Here is a 15,255-nt window from a genome sequence, read left to right as displayed (position 1 = left end):
AATGTTAGTGAAGCTCTGTGTATGTAGGGTGTTGTCGAGAGTGAGGAGCAGGGATGTCTTTGCAGCAGTGGTGATGTCACCAAGTGCAGCTTCTTGTAAGTCCTTTGCTTGGTCTTGTGGCTTCTGGAAGTCACCTTCTCCTGCCATTTATTCAAGGGTTAAATTTGGTTTGTTGGCATCTTTTGAATATGTGTCCGCCAGTGATGTGAGATGCCTTTTTTACTGCCTCTCCCACAGCATGTACTCGACCAGGGTGTGAGACTCTGTCCAAAGTTTCTCTCATCTGCCTCATGATCGTCATTGGGGACCACTGAAGAAAAGACCCTTGTCTGAAGTTTCTGGCCCTGTTGGAGAAAGTTACGTGCCAACGGCTCTGAGACCTGAGCACAGTGCTAAGCTATTGTTCACAGGTGTTGTTTGCTGTATGCTACACTGAGCCCAATGAAAGAAGAAGGGGGCATCTTGCCTTTTTGCAGCAATAGCCTTGGAAGCTGTCCCACCTCTCAGCCTGGCTGGACTTCTCCTGAGTCTTGGGTGGTCCCCCCACAGAAGACCCTCACCTGTTTTACAACCACCGTGACAGACAGACTGAGATGTAAGGAGCCTCTCCATCAAGGAGTGAGACACGAAACCCCCATGTGAAAAGGCCCCTCTGCTCCTTCCAAGGACTGGGACTGAAACCCCCAGCCCGGGGCAGGTGTGTGGGGGAGGCAAGCTGACCAAAGCGAGATGTTTGCCTGCAGGTTGTGACTGCTGGACCAAGAACACAATGGCTCTCGTTTACTGCTGAGAACATGGACTACCTGTTACATCTATTCCTTATTGTATCTGTCCCCCCCTGCCTCACAATTTCCAATAGAGTTATCATAATAAAAACCTCTGAGTTAGCGAGAGATTTCAAGATCTCCCCAGATGTGACCTGGTGAACTCCATCAGCTGGACATCAAAGGACTCGGCTGTTCTATGTTTGGTAGCTATATACCTTCCTTTCTCTTCCTCCCTCTTTTCCTTATTTTTCCCTTTTTTCCCCAATTCCTCCCCAATGCATTTGGTTATTCAATAAAGGTGCATTTGTTTTGATTATCACTGCAAACCCCCCTGTGCCGTGTCGGTTTTTTGCACCCTGAGATCAAATCCACGAACAATCACAAAACCCGTTCGTAAGGATGGATTGTGACACAGGGAGAGTAGGCAATTCATGATATTTTTATTTTCATGCACGACCAAGACACGGTCAGAGAAGGTGGCTTCCAGAAAGTTTTTTAAGAAATGCAACCCCCAACCATATTCCTTAGCCACTTTGCAGAGCTCCTTCAATTCCCCATAGGGGATCGGCTCCCAGGAATTGATTGCAGTCACTCTTCTGCTGTGTTTACATATAATTGGCAAGCCCACAATCTTTTTGGTGAGCTCTGAGCCCTCCCAGTGGCTTCCCTCTGCAGCTTGGCCCAGTGATCCTCAGACTCAGGACCGGAATCCAAGTCTGCAGAATCCCTATTTTCATCCTCCGAGGAGGATGGAGGGCACTTGATGACTGCATGGGGCCTCTTGGGGCAGCCAGAATCTGCCTGTTTGTGGGCGGCTGTGGAAGCCAATATGGGCTCCTTCTGGTCACTGTCATCACCACTTCTGACTCCAGTGTTGTGGGAATGGGAATGGGAGGGACCATCAGGAGAGGAGTCAAGAGAAGAGGGTGTAGGGATGGGGTGTGCACAATGGGGAGGGATTCCCAATAGAGAGGGGAAGTCCCAGCATGGACACACTTCCTGACACAGAAGGGAGGGGCAGGGTGCGATTACAGGAATAGAGAAAGTGGGAGGAGGGTCAGAGGCGTCATTTTTGGCAGGACAGGGAGGTGACAAAATGGCCATCGCCTTTGTGGGGTCAGCACCATTTTGTGGAGAAAGGGCAGGAAAACTTGGAGAGGGAGAAGACAAATGGCGGGGCTGGCCACATTCCTGGTACCATCTGGGAGAACAGCTGGGGTAGTAGAACTGGATATGTGGGCATTGGTAAGAGGGTTAGGAGAGAGCCCAAGGCAGCATGGCCAGTGCTGCCCTGGAGAGGGGACAGAGGATGTCGGGTTCGGCTGTCTGTCTCTGCCCCGACACGGGTAGTGTGGTTCTTGGGTGGCACGCGTTTTAAAGGACGAGTCTGGACTCTTCAGCTTTTCGGTCTTCAGGTTGTTTATTATTACTTATCTACAAAATTTTCTGTCTGCCCAACAGAGGTCTGATCTGCAAGCAGTCACAGGCACTCTCTGACCACCCACGGGGCGGTCATGTCTTTTATACTAATATCTACGTACATAATATTTACCTTTATTTCCCAATGCTTTTCATCCATGTTGGCAAGTGCACTTTCACCATAAACCAATCCCCAAATGCCAACATCACCACAGGAGATGGAGGACAAGAAGAAGGAAGAAGAAGGACAAGACACGCCCTGATCCCTCCATCTTGTCTCCATAACCCCCCTGTACCCAAAAACCTTAAAGTCTATATTTCACCCTCTAAATGTGTCTCTTTTACACCTTTTACTCTAAAGTGATTCTCTTGTCCTCAAACTCTTGTTATTTCTGTGGATGGATCAAAATCAAGCCACCAGACACTCTTGGCAACATTCCAGGATTTTCGAGACCCCCAAGGGTTCTCCTGGCATCTCTGGACATCGGGAGCGATGTGCTGAGTTCCCACATCTCCCCCTTCTGTTTGCATCAAGAATACTTCTTTGGCAACTTGACTCATGACACGTCTCACACACAAAAAGATGCATGGGATGATGAGCATGAGGACTAAGAGTATTATTAGAATATAAAATCCCATTTTTAAAAACCCTCTCCATAAGGGAGAAAGATCAAAAAATCCCGCCACATCATCAATCCATGACCCAGTGATTTCGCCTAATTTCTTTATACTGTCTTTTATATTTTGAATACTTTCATGAATTGATCTTGAATGATCTGAGAGATTCATGCAGCACATTCCCTCAAACTCTTCACATCCATGTCCATGAGCAAGCAATAGATAATCGATTGCTGCCCTATTTTGCAGAGTTGCCTCTCTCACACTGCTTATGTCTTTTAACATATCACTCAAAGCGAGAGAGATTGATTGAGCATGCTTGCTCAACCAACAACCCATGTGGTCCAGTTGAGTCAAGGCCACCCCCGACGCTGTCTGAGGTGAGAAAATTGCTGCCGCAATTCTCCTTGCCTTGTCCCAAGTGTACACTTCATCATCACAGTCTGCACTGTAATGTTGCAAGGACCTTTTTTCTTTGTGTTTTTGCTCTCTTAATACTTTCAAATCTGGTGACAACATTGAAATTCTCCCAATGCTGCATGGACCTCCCTTGGCATTTGCAGGAATGCCGTGCCAAATTCTGTCCCCACAAATTAAAAACAACCCACGTGGCAATTGCACTGGGACCTGGATTGATCCTTTGGCTGTCGTCACAGTGTGATTGCACCAAGCTGATGCGTTTCTATAATATTCGTGATTTGGTGTGACATCAACACTTTTGTTTGTCCTTGACACATTCGAAATTTCGAATTTCATGCATAGCTCCATTGTTGTGGACCCAAAAATTTCCAGTTCCTGCGGTTCGGTAGAAGCCACAGGTAGAAGATGTGTCCAAGCACACCATTCATTCACAGGATCTTTGATGACCTGCGAAATCTCCATTGGAGAATGTCCTGGAATTGGCCATTCGCCCACTGGCAACCCAACCATGCATGCTGTGAATGGTTTCCCTGGTTTCGAATGTGTCAGGCAGATACTTTCTAAATTTGCTGCCTGGGCTAACGCTTCCCAAACATTTTGTTTTGGCTGATTGATGGGTAGATTTGCTCCATTGCTTAAAGCAACAGATGAAAGCATGAGCATCATGAAGCTCACGACTTCACCCTTATAAAATTTCATTGTCATGCTCCCACTCAAAGCCACAAAGGAAAAAAACCCCCAAAGTTTTTATTCTTTTCGTCCCTCTTCCGAGTCGCTGCTCACAACTTGAGTTTCTTCCTCCGTCTGCGTGCTCGTTTTTCTGCCTCTGGGATCTGTGCTCTCCTGCTCTCTTCCCCGAAATGGCTTCACGTGTCGCGCTGACACCCACTTCAGCCCTCGCCCTGTGGAAACACAAGCGAAACCCTTTCCCCAAGTGATTAGTTTGAAAGGACCCTCTATTTGTCCTGTCTCTGGGTTTCTGATCAAAACCAAAGGATTGTCCCTTAGTTTTGCCTGAGAGCTGTTTGAAAAATGCCTCACGATTGGTGGATTGGGTTCAGAAGATGAACTGTTAAGAAAATTCAACACATACAATGCTTTGTTTAACTTCATGTGTGGTGTCGCCTCTGGCTCCCCCCTTTTCTGCCTGTCTAAAAGGGATTTCAGGGTGTGATGTGTTCTTTCAATGATTGCCTGACCTGTGGGTGAATGTGGAATGCCAAATGTGTGTCTGACACCCCATCTTTTCAGGAATCTGTCAAGCACCCTGCCTGTATATGTTGGACCATTATCTGTTTTTATTTCTTGAGGCACACCTAATGATGCAAATGCTTGTAAAAAATGTCGACAAGCATGTTCTGCTGTTTCCCCTGCATGTGCTGAAGCAAAGACTGCCCCTGAGAATGTATCTACTGACACATGAACATTTTTGAGTCTCCCAAATGATGGATATTTTGTGACATCTGTTTGCCACAGCTGAAGACTTTGCAGTCCTCGTGGGTTGACTGCTCCTGTTGAAGCAGGTGGCTGCACAAGCTGACAGTCTGGACAAGCACTAATGATTTCCCTCGCCTGAGTTTTTGTGAGACGAAAGGATTCCATCAGCGCCTGCGCATTCTGATGAAAAAATGCATGACTCAGTTGTGCTTGCTCAAAAATGTCCGGAAGTGTTTGTGAAATGGGCATTGTCAATCTGTCTGCCTGAGCATTCCCTTCCGCTAGAAATCCTGGAAGTGTTGTGTGCGCTCTGATGTGAGTGATGAAATATTCTTCTTTCCTGCTTTCTAGTACTATTTTCATGCTCACTAGATAGGAATATAAAACTTCATTGCTGACTTCTTTCAAGAGCGAACCTTCCAATCGCTTGACCACACCTGCAACATATGCAGAGTCCGTGACCAAATTGAGAGGTTGTTGGAACAACTGAAATGCTCGGACAACAGCTGCCAACTCCACAATTTGTGTAGAGCCTTGAACCGTCTTCACGTTTGATTCCCATTCCCCTGTCGTTGAGTTCATCCACGTGATCACTGACTTGTGTGTCTTCCCTGAGCCATCAGTGAATACTGTGATCCCGTCCAGAGGTTCTTCACTTATTTTTGGCTTTGCTCTGTAGCATATTTGCAATTGCAACATTCTATGTTGTGGAAAATTGATTGTGCAAGCTCCTGGAAAAGCTAACAATGCAATTAACAAATCTTTTGATTTCTGCATCGCCCAATCAAAATAATCTTTTTTCAAAGGCAGATAAATCTTTGAAAATTCTCGTCCCGCCATTGTCAGCAATCTTGTTCTCCCCTTTATGATGATCTGTGCTGCCATCTCCCGTTTCCCGGGAGTGGTAGAGGATTCCCTTCCACGTCTGTCTGGGAAAAACATTCTTTCACAGAGTGTCTTCCTCTTCCACACTGCGCACAAAGTGGCTTTGCAGGCTTTTGTGTCTGCACTTGTGTGTGTGCATGTGGACAATTCTTTTTCAAGTGTCCAAACGCCCCACATTTGTAGCATTGTCCTCTTGATGGATTGCTCTTCTTCTGGATGGTTGCAAGAACTTTATTTATGTTTTCATTCTGTTGTTGGAGTACCTTTTCCAGCATCTTTTCAACTACCTTGTCCTTATCTTCTGACTGCCTCTCCGGGTTTCTTATCTGTTCTCCCCATTCTCCTCTCAGTTCATCCCTCACGATCGACGCAACGTGCTGAGGTGTTCCCACTCTGCTGCATGCCTCCACCATCTCTGCCAAGGATGGCCGTCCTGGCATTGCGCTGATGACCCGTTGACAATCCGGGTTGGCATTGCCGAAAGCTAGACTTTCCATGAGAGGTTCCTTCGCCTCGTCAATCGTCACCTGTCGATCCACAGCTTGCGAGAGTCTATCTATGAAAGATGAGAATGGTTCTGTGGGACCTTGCCTGACGCATGAGAATGGGATGTCCGGAACTCCCGCCAGAGCAATCTGCAAGATCGCTTTGCGTGCTGCTTCTTTGATGTCATTCAACACCCGTCGTGGAAGCCGTGCTGCTTGCTCCACTGGATTGTCATCTGGAGGATCTCCTGCTAGCTGTCCTTCTGTGAGGTTTGCGTTTGGCCCACCTTGATAGCTGGCTCTCAACTCTGTGAGATATCTTCGCCATCTTCTGTCCCAGATAAGACTTTGTGTGTCAGTGAGAATCATCGACACAAGACATCGAATGTCGAATGGCGTGAAATCATACGTATTGAATGTCCCCTTCAGGAGCTGTTTGAAGTACTGCGAATTCAGACCATTGTTCTGAATGGCCTTTGATAAGTCTTTGATCACTTCGTGACCCAACCTTTCCCACCTTGGATTTTGGCCTTGTGCATCATACGTCACTGGCATTATTATGTCTCCTGATCCTCTGATCAAACCCTTTTCTTTTGATAATTCATTTCTAATTTCCCTCCAGTCTATTGGTTCTATTGGCTGTTCTTCTTCCTCCTCTGGAAACTCCATTGGCCATTGCCTGCACAATGGAATCGTGGAGGCTCTTGGTGATCCTTCGTTCCATGTTCTTCGACTTGAGGTCTTCTGTCTTGCTCCTAAATCTGGAAATGAAACTTGAGGCTCTCTTGAACGTGTTCTTTTTGCTGCATCAAAAGACTGCAGAAGATTTCTTGCTGCTTCCGCTGCTGAAAGCATCCATGCTGGAATTCCCTCTCTTGCTGTAATGTGTATCATTTCTTCTTCTTGAGGCTGTGCTTCATCTGAGCTGTCTTCAACTTCATATGATCCTGAAGTTGATGGAATATTATCCTTTTGCTGTGTTGTTGTTGTTGTTTTTGTTTTCTTTAATGTAGCTTTCCTTTTATAAATTGTTGGAAAAAATTGCTGCATTGTCGCAGTTTGGCCAGCAGGTGATGTGGTGGCGCTGTCGAGCAGTTCCGAAATGTCCTGCAATGTGGTCGTCCCTCCACGAGGTGGCGCTGTCGCCTGCCTGGACAACCTTGATGACGACACGAACTCCGTCGCTTCCTGCTCGGCAGACTGCAGCGCTTGCAGCCGTGTTTGAGACCGAGTTTGCATGGCTGTTAACTGAGCTGGCATTGAGGGCTGAATACTTGAGTGTTTCTTTTGAGTGGAAGGGGTTTGAACCATAGGGTTTGAGACTAAAGGCATCGGGCTCGGAGAGGGGGTGGAGCCCCGGGATGTCGAACCCCGAGCGTGGCCCCTCCTCTTCGCCCCAGACGTCACAGAGGGTCGGACCCGCCCCCGACCTCGCTCCGCCGGCACTTCCCGCGCATGCGTGCCTTCGGGGACGCCCCCTGCCTCCCCTGTACTGACGTCACTGTCTCCGTCCCGCTCCACCTCCGAAGTCTCCTCCCTATTGTCTGTTCCTGTCCCTCTCTCCTCCTCCTCTGACGTTGTATCCACACCCCCCGCCGAAGCGCGCAGCCCCCCCCCCGCGGGTGCCCCCCTTCGCGCTGCAATTCGAGCCGATCTCCGGGTCCAGATTTCCGGGTCTGACGTCACCACCGCGCGTCTCCTGCGTCCCTCCGTGGCAGCTCGCTGGAGCTCTGCAGCTGCTCCGCCCTTGCTGCCCGTGTCTGACGCTGCCGCATCGGTTTGAGAGCTCTCCCCGGCTGTTCCCCGAACCTTGCTCGACCCGCGCGCTCTTGGCACCGCGCTAAACGGGGCCGCCGCTGCTTTCGGCGTCGCGCTCGCAAAAGCCGCACCAAAACCCGTGTCTCCCATCGCCTCCACGCCCCCCCCGCCGGCCGCCGCTGCTTCCGCGCCGCCGCGCATGCCGCGAGAGAGCGCATCCCCCCTCCCCGCTTGTTCCCTTTGAACCCCCCTCCCCGACTCTGCCACTTTTTCCACCTCCTCTCCCTCTGATTCCTCAATATCTCTAGGAGAAAACTTTATTTCATCAGGGAGCAGAATGGCATCATCTGTGTCTGAGTCAGAGTCTGAAGCCCCTGCACTCTCTGGAGTTTCAGGGCGCTTTAGGGTTCCCTTGGGTTTTCGGGATGGTGGGACTGAAGGCAATGACATTTCTCCCGGTCCCCTTTTCTCGGGCACCTTTCCCCCCGGGCTAATTGAGATCAGAGCCAATCTCTGCTTGGAGCCTTGCTCTGGTCCCTCCGCCCTTTTGGGACCCGCAACAACTTGTTGCCTGGCTGACCCTCTCAACTGAGTCGAGGTCGCCTCTAACATAATTCTTGCTGAAGACAGCAATTTCAAGGCTGTCTTATCATCATTGGTGGCTAGAAAATATAGGTGTCTGTTAACTTCTTGCCAAAAGCCTACTTCAAATAACAGCCGTGTTTCTGAGTACGGGTAATTACACCGCACCCACAGCAATAATTCTCTAAGCTTTTTCTTTGGGATCCCCCTAGTGTGTGTGTCTGCCACGCCCTGTAGGTCGGACAGAATCTCTATTTGTTCCTGGGAAAGTGTACCCCCCATGTTCTTAATTCTTGACCTTCTCACCGAATTCCTGTTGTCAGAGCAGTCCGAAGGCTCCTGGTCACTGGCCTGCAGGTCACAGGAGATGGATTCAGAGGCGCCTTTCCAATTCCGATCCGGGCTGTCCTGCTACGAACTTTCTTCGTTGGAGGTGGAGTGCGGTGTTCTCTGCGGCCGCTGCGTCTGCAGATTCTGCTGGCTGCTTTCTGGCTGTTTTCCCAAGGAGTTATCAGTGCTCTCCTGGGAAGAGAGAGCTCGGGAGCTGCCCACTCGGTGTTTCAAGGCTGTGCTGTGCAAGAGGTGCACAACAGAGCTCACCGTGGCTCAGCGAGTGCTGCCGGATGCTGCTGGATCGCCGGTTGCTGCCGAGTAGCTCACTGGGTCGTCCGCCGGGTGCCCACCGGGTGCCCACTGGGTGCCCACCCAGGGACGCCAAATGTCGGGTTCGGCTGTCTGTCTCTGCCCCGACACGGGTAGGGTGGTTCTTGGGTGGCACGCGTTTTAAAGGACGAGTCTGGACTCTTCAGCTTTTCGGTCTTCAGGTTGTTTATTATTACTTATCTACAAAATTTTCTGTCTGCCCAACAGAGGTCTGATCTGCAAGCAGTCACAGGCACTCTCTGACCACCCACGGGGCGGTCATGTCTTTTATACTAATATCTACGTACATAATATTTACCTTTATTTCCCAATGCTTTTCATCCATGTTGGCAAGTGCACTTTCACCATAAACCAATCCCCAAATGCCAACATCACCACAGGAGATGGAGGACAAGAAGAAGGAAGAAGAAGGACAAGACACGCCCTGATCCCTCCATCTTGTCTCCATAACCCCCCTGTACCCAAAAACCTTAAAGTCTATATTTCACCCTCTAAATGTGTCTCTTTTACACCTTTTACTCTAAAGTGATTCTCTTGTCCTCAAACTCTTGTTATTTCTGTGGATGGATCAAAATCAAGCCACCAGACACTTCTGGCAACATTCCAGGATTTTCGAGACCCCCAAGGGTTCTCCTGGCATCTCTGGACATCAGGAATGATGTGCTGAGATCCCACAGAGGACACTGGGAGATGTCAGGGTGATGGTAGCAACCCTGTGCCTGCTGGCAGGATCCATCTCCCAATCTTGCCTGAGGCAGGGAAGAGGGTTTAGGGGTGCGAGGGGAGGAACGGGGAGAAGCGGTGTTAAACTGGGGTCCCGAATGTTTCCCAACATTTTCTACAGACTTAACAATAAGGCCAAAGGATAAAATTTCCCCACTGAAAGATCCCCTTTAATTCAAAGAATGTAGAACCTTTTCCCTATATGGTCCCAGAACTCATTAAAATGAATTCCCTCATAACATCAGGAAAATACTTGAACAATCAATGAAGAAAACATTTTAAATCTCCCTTTGAAAAATGAAAATTTTCCCCAACAAGGATTCCTTTAACTTGGGTATAAACTTCCCTGTGTGGGTGGATCAGTTTGGCTCCCATCCCCACACTTCCTCCCAACATCCAAGAGGAAAAGAAGGCAAAGGAAAGACAAAAAAGGGTGACCCCCAAATATAGTACTCACATGACAGTGGGTCAACAAAACCTCTCCAGGTTGTCCGTCAGCTTCAACCAATCTTCTCGCCTCATGAAGGTTGCCGGTCGCCTGTGCGATTCCCCCAATAAAACTTAGGAGTCTCCTCTGGGAATTGGCTGCTCTGAACATGGCTTAACTTCAGTAGCAAAAAAGCTACTGAAGACGCCTCCAGGAATGCTCTGAACAGGTCCCTGTTCAGGCTGCCAGCTTCACAAGCCACAAGCCCATTGGTGGTGGAGCGAGAGGCAGCGGAGCCGTGACCTTCCAGAAGTGTCTCCAATAATGAAGCCGCTCGGTGGCACAGGCACACACACACACACACACACAATCACTGCAACACACACTTCTCTTGTAGAATCACCAACGACAAAGAAATGGGAAGGGTCTTTGTACGGACGCCAGAGAAGGAGGTTTATTCCAGCCACGCACAAAGGGGTCCAGAGACAAAGACAAAAAGAACAGTGGAAGGTCTGGGTTTAAATACAGAGGAAAAGAGGGGGGCGGAGCAGAGCATCAGGGCCAATGGGCTGAGGGCTCAGGGCAGTACAGAGGGGAGACAAGGGGTGGCAGCCAATAGGGTAAAGAGGGTGGGACACTGAGGCAATATGGGGCCAATGGATAAGCAGGGAAGGGAGAACATTCAAGGACATATAAATATAAGGAAAAAGGGAGGGAGAGGCCAACAGTCCAACCAGGGAGGTAGAACTGGGTACATTTGCATATACAACAAAGCATCCTGGAAGAGGGTCTGCTCAATTGCCCTGAACAGGGGAGATTTCTCCAACGTGGGGTCTGTCTGTCTGTCCAAAGGCCTATAATGGCCTTTGTTCTGTAGGCCCACCAGCCTCCACAGATGCTCAGTGGAAAAAGGGGTTAGAAGCTTTGCTTGTGAAATTTGTGGGACATGCAAACTAGAATATTGCAGCCCTCATGACTGACCACCTGGCCGGAGAAGGAAGCCACTCAGACCCTGTTGGGCAAACCCACATTCCTAGTGAGGCCCTTGAGGGTATTACTGATGCTGTGCATAGCACATTTTTAAAGGTTCCTGATGCTGTGACCCCCCAAAAAGTATTTACTTATGTAAAGCAAGGACTGGTGGAGCCTTATATGCAATTCAATGGCTGCTTGAAACAAGCTCTTAAAAGACAAATTGAGAATGACATTGCCAGAGAGGTGTTGCTTTCAAAATTAGCTGTTGAAAATGCTAATGAGAATTGTAAAAAACTTCTGAAGTCCTTGTCTAAGGAGGAACCCACCCTGCTGTAAATGATAGAGGCATGTAACCACCTGTGTGCCTTCAGCATAGGGCAACCGTTACTAATGAAGCTTACTGTGGGGGCTGGTATAGCAAATGCCTTTGTGTGGAAGGGGCCAACAGCGGGCCTGTTAGCTAAAGGAGTGAGAAGAAAGGAAACAAGCAAGAAGTTGATAAGGAGCTCTCTCCAAGGCTGTAACTAAGGACACCAAGAGAAGTGAGGAATTGAAGAAAGATAAGAGGAGAACTTTGCAGCTGGATGAAGTATTTTTAGAAAGTTAGTTGAAGTCACTGTAACTTATCCCCAATGATATTATGTTGATTTATTGTGGCCAATAGTTAGGGTAGAAGAAATACAAACAATTAGAAAGGGTATAAAATGTCAGCCATGTTCGATAATAAAGAGTTGCCATCTGAGACTGCTTGTGGTCTCTGCCTTGTGTCATGACTGCCTTGAAAGCGACATCTGGTGACCCTGATGTGATTCAACACCCTTAAGAACATACTTGGTCTGGACCCAAACGGGGTCCTTGCGACTGGCAAATGTGACTCACTGGGACGTAGTGGGGGAGGCGGCGTTGGTGCAGCTGAGAATGGCAGGTGGAAGCCACAGGGAAGTCCAGACCTGATTTTCTCCTATCAAGACACCTGGAAGTAGGTGAGCCACCAACTAGTAATAATGGGAAATAATTTATGTAATGAAGTAGAGACTGTTTTGGCTACATGAAAAGTTTTGTTAAGAAATAAGGGAATTAATACTTCAGACTATGCCCTTCGTAGTATATTGCTGTGGGCTAAATCACAGGATTTTGGCACTGATCCTGACACAGCATTTAGTGTTAAAGCATGGGAAAAAGTCGGGGACAGACTGTAGGAAGTCATCTGAGTGGGAGATAAAACTGTTGTTGATCTAGCTGTTACCTGGGGATTGCTTTTTGAGGCATTAAAGGAATGGAAAACCGAGCGAGAACAAACAGAGCAGGACGTGGATGAAGAATCGGGGTTGATAACAGAAACTGATGAAGGGGATGAGGCAGAGGGGGCCTCTGATGGGGAACTTGGTGAATCTATCCTTGAAGAAGGTGCAGGTGCCATGCAAGTTACCAAGCAGGCTACCAAAGCTTCCAGGAAAGCTGCCAGAGCTTCTGGGCTGGATGCCAAAGCTTCTGGGACAGCTGCCAAAGCTTCTGGGCAAACTGCCATAGTATCTCCTTCTCAGACTCCTAAACCTCTTTATGTCACAGCTGCGCAGCAGCTCGCAATGGTGCCTGTATACACCACACCACTGCACCAGGTAGCTGAAATGTCTTTAGCAGAGAGAGAAACCCAGTCTTCTGCCCCCCTGCTTCCCTCTGCTCTAGCCCAGCCATCTGCCCCTTCGCTCCCCTCTGAGCTGCCTGAACAATCTGCAAGGTCGTATCCTCCGTTACCTGACAGTGACAGCGACAGCGAATCAAGTGATGAGTCTCCCGCAGTAACATCAGAGTTGGGGCAGGGAACTATTGACAGGTCACCTTCTAATAGCTGTAGCCCTACTGCCCCATGGACTTTGCCCCCACATCAAGTAACTGGGCTTCCTTGACAGCCTCAGTGTCCTGGGTTGACTATATGATGCTTTTATCCCCAATTATGTTATGCTGAATAATAAGTTTTGCACCTTATATGATGTTGAATAATAAGTTTTGCACCTTTAAGAGTGTTCCAGAGAGTGAAGCAGCGGGAGAGAAGAAGCAGCAGTTTTTTTTCAGACACCGTACTCACTCCTCCACATTTCTGCTCCTGGACTGTTGTTGTCTGCGGATGGACAGACAGTGGGACAGAGCTCTCTTTTGCTTTTAGTTAGTTTTAGCTAGCTGAGGCAAAGAAGTTCCCTACTGTGGGGACTTTTGTTTTTTTCCCTTTTCCTTGGAGCTCTTGAAACCTGCTCTGGACTGAACACCCAGGGGAGCACGGGCAGCTGCATCTGTGGCCCACCAGGCCAGGCCTGGCCTGCAACATTTCCAGCACCGGAGGGACTGATCAGAGACAGAGTGAGCTGAGCCGCAACCCGGGGAGGGACTTTCTCAGTTTGTCATTTCTTTTGGAGTGGCAAGAGATTTTATTGTTTGATATTGTTAAGGTTTTATTGTTTAATAGACAGGTTTTTTCCACCTTTCTCCAAGGAGGTATTTTCTCCCAGACCAGTTGGGGGGAGAAGAGCAGATTGGATCTGCTTTCCTACTGGAGCTCCTTTGGGGGATTCTCTCCCAAATTTGCTCTAAACCTGGACACTCAGGAGTTTTGGGAATTTGTTAGGAAGAAAGCAGCTGAAGAAAAGAATTGGGACATGATAGAAAGATTAGGTGCTCCAAGAGTACCTCAGGAGAACAGTGCTAATGCAAATGTTGCCTGTGATAACCCTATCTATGGCTTTTCCAGGTTTTAAAGCAGCTCCTGGAAGAGGGCAGGATGACAGTCATCACGTCTTTGCCTGGAAGGTTGTGCAAGATCTCCAATCGAAAGTGGCTCAGTATGGCATTAATTCCTCAGAGGTAATGCAATTAATATGTGTAATTAATGCAGATATGCTTGCACCTTATGACATCATGCATATTGCTACTATTTCATTCCAGCCAATACAATACGGTGTATTTCAAGAAACTTGGAGGCGAGTGGCTGAGCAGACAGCTGTAACAAATATGCAGTTGCCTCAACACGACCCTCATCATGCTGTGGATGTTGATGCCCTACTGGGCACTGGACCTTTTGCTAACCCAGATTCACAGGCAAGGTGGGATCCTTCAATTTTGGCACAAGCTCAGCAAATTGGCACAAGTGCTTTAATTAAATCAATGGAAATGGCAGCTCCAAAACAGAGATATGATACTATATAACAAGGGATGAGAGAACCATTTTTGCAATTTGTGGAAGAGCTTGCTGCAGCCATTGAAAAACAGGTAGATGATGAATCTTTGCAACACAAATTCTGTATACATTTGGCTAAAGAAAATGCAAACTCAGGCTGCAGAAAGATTATTGACACTTTACCTGGGGAACCCACATTGCCTCAAATGATTACTGCTTGCTTGAAAGTTGGTTCAGTAGAGCATAAAATAGCAGCTCTTGCTGCAGTTCTAAGACCTTCATCGAAATGCTATAATTGTGGACAGCAAGGGCACGTAAGGGCACAGTGTAATACCCAGAAAATAACATCTAAGCCAAGCGCAAACAGCAATGTTGTGTGCAATTGTTGTGCTAAATTTGGGCACTATGCTCAACAATGCAGGAGTAAATATCATGCAAATGGTCAGCTGTTGCAGGGAAACAAGAAGAGGAGCGCAAATGGGCATGTGGGAAAACAAATACCCCAAGAACCACAGCAGCAAATATGGGCCTCCCCAGCACTGCAAAGCCAAACATTTGTGAACAATACTCAGGGGCAACAAGTGGGTCTGCAGGGATTGATATACCCACCGCTGACACAGTAACCATTCTGACAAAAGAAATGTGCAAAGTGCCCCTCGATTCCTATGGTTGAATAGGACAGGGATTGAGTGCATTTTTGATAGGAAGATCAAGTACTACAATTAAAAGGTATTCATGTGCATTTAGGACTTATTGATGCTGATTATTTAGGACAGATTCATGCTATGGTATCCATTGATGACCCTCCTGTCACTATTCAGAAAGGAACTTGCATTGCTCAAATTGTACCTTTTGTGAGTTCTGTTCTGAATACAGTGGACTGAAGTCACGGCACAGGAAGTTTTGGATCAACAGGGGTACCTCAAG

The 15,255-nt window shown here is 48.0% G+C and overlaps 1 pseudogene; it reads left to right on the top strand.

The window, feature by feature from the left end:
- The window catches only part of LOC136570612 (zinc finger protein 208-like), a 625,335-nt pseudogene that overhangs the window by 354,779 nt on the left and 255,301 nt on the right, over positions 1–15,255 (top strand).

This window comes from Molothrus aeneus, unplaced genomic scaffold (assembly GCF_037042795.1).
Source record: "Molothrus aeneus isolate 106 unplaced genomic scaffold, BPBGC_Maene_1.0 scaffold_35, whole genome shotgun sequence".
Classification (NCBI taxonomy): Eukaryota; Metazoa; Chordata; class Aves; order Passeriformes; family Icteridae; genus Molothrus; species Molothrus aeneus.
The sequence above is the reverse complement of the archived record's forward strand: the minus strand, read 5'-3'. Positions and strand labels throughout refer to the sequence as shown.